This window comes from Cicer arietinum, chromosome 6 (genome assembly GCF_000331145.2).
Source record: "Cicer arietinum cultivar CDC Frontier isolate Library 1 chromosome 6, Cicar.CDCFrontier_v2.0, whole genome shotgun sequence".
Taxonomy (NCBI): domain Eukaryota; kingdom Viridiplantae; phylum Streptophyta; class Magnoliopsida; order Fabales; family Fabaceae; genus Cicer; species Cicer arietinum.
The window spans coordinates 30,228,528-30,230,705 of NC_021165.2; the positions used below are offsets into that span (position 1 = coordinate 30,228,528).

Below are 2,178 nucleotides of genomic sequence, written 5' to 3' on the forward strand. Positions count from 1 at the left end.
GCTGAACTGCAAACTAGCCTCTAGTCTCATGCTTCCCAATCTCAAGCTTCAAAAAGACGATGGAAATCCATATCCTGATCCAAAGCTCTATAGACGTATTATTGATCGCCTTCTTTACCTTACTAATACACAACCATATCTTTCTTTCTCTGTCAATAAACTCAGTCAATTTGTTTCAAATCCCATGCACTCTCACTTCGTTGCTACTACTCGTGTCTTGCACTACATCAAAAGTTGGCCTTGTAAATGACTTTTCTTTTCATCCTCTTCCAGTTTGCAACTTTTTGCTTTCTCAGATAGTGACAGGGCAACATGCCCTGATTCAAGAAAATCCATCATCGGCTTTAACGTTTTTCTTGGCTCCTCCCTCGTTTCTTGGAAATCAAAGAAACAAACTGTGATTTATCGTTCTTCCTCCGAAGCAGAATATCGAGCTCTTGCACATATAACTTGTGAAATACAATGGATTCTCTGCATTCTCAAGGATCTTCATATTCATGTCCATACTCCTATCTCAATTTACTGTGATAGCAAATCAGCAATCCAAATTGCTCAAAATCCAATTTTTCATGAGCGAACAAAGCACATAGAGTTGGATTGTCATCTTGTGCGAGATAAGGTCCAATCCGACATTATTCATCTACTTCCAGTTTCGTCCGCTGCTCAACATGCTGATATTCATACAAAAGCTTTACACCCATCTTCTTTTCACTCAATTGTGACCAAGTTCAACCTCATTGACATCTTCGGTTCTAGCTTGAGGGGGGCTGATGAAGTTACTTAGTTCTCACTTTATGTTTCCTCTTATTATTCACTTCACTATTTAGTTTATTTTCATATATGTTTTTTTGTTAGTTTATCACTAAATTAGTTGAGTTTGTTACTCAATTTTAGGTTTGTTATAACTGCAAATAGATATTTTGTATATAAATAGCACATTGCTATTTTATTAAGATTATTATTCAGTTTATATCATCATAACAGGTCGGCTATATGAATTAAAAGATGTCTCAATGTTCTATCGTAACTTATGATCAATCACAAACAATGTTCTTTAGAATGCCATGTCGACGAGTCAGACATTGACACTTTTTAAACACATTTTAGACACTCTTTAGACACCGATAGTTATTATCAAACGGGTCGGGTAAGGAATTAAAAGATTTCACAATTTTCTATCATAATTCATGATGTGACAAACTATTTAACTCTAAATTATTTTTAATTGTTTGACCAATTAAGATAAGAGGATTATGAATGAAATCCTAGAAACATTACCTACATACAACTGGTATATCTTCTGGATTTGGAGGACCAGGATTTACAACAAAAGCAATTGTATCCCTCCAATTAGCAGTCAGATCTTTGAAAAGTTTCCCATTTGAGAAATATCTAACTTTCTTATTGTTATCTCTATAGTAAAAGGGTTTCCTTGAATCACCATCTTGTTCATGAAACCTACAAACACTACGCGAAAAACTGCATTTTACAGCGCTTTTTTTAATCCATTTACAACGCTTTTTCAAAAAAACAAGCGCTGTGGAATCGAGCGCTGTAAATGATACAACAACGCCTTTAAAAAAGCGCTATAAAACATGTAAATATAATGCGCGCTTGTTATGCACATTTTACAGCGCTTTTTCAAAAAGCGTTGTAACATGCACCCCATTATATGAGTTATGGGTTTGCTTTTAGAGCGCTTTTTAACACAAGCGCTGTAAAATGCACACCCATAATATGAAATTATGGATCTGCATTTTACGGCGCTTACGCAAAAAATACAGCGTTTAAAAAAAAAACACATTTTACAGCGCTTTTTTTAAAAAGCGCTGTAAAATGTTGTTGTAAAGCGCTTTAATGGTGTACATTTTACAGCGCTTTCGTGAGAAAGCGCTGTAAAATGCAGATCCATTATTTCATATTATGGGTGTGCATTATTTCATATTATGGGTGTACATTTTACAGCGCTTTCTCACGAAAGCGCTGTAAAATGTACACCATTAAAGCGCTTTACAACAACATTTTACAGCGCTTTTTAAAAAAAGCGCTGTAAAATGTGTTTTTTTTTTAACGCTGTAATTTAATTATTTGAAATGAAAAGCGCTTTTTAGCTTCTTATGGCATTTTTTTTAGAAAGCGCTGTCTTTTATCTTTGTATCCAAAATTATTTTGATCCAA

At 34.4% G+C, this 2,178-nt stretch overlaps 1 pseudogene; it reads right to left on the reverse strand.

Annotated features, from left to right (window-relative positions):
- Positions 1-2,178, reverse strand: part of LOC101505521 (1-aminocyclopropane-1-carboxylate oxidase homolog 1-like) — a 92,482-nt pseudogene that overhangs the window by 5,379 nt on the left and 84,925 nt on the right.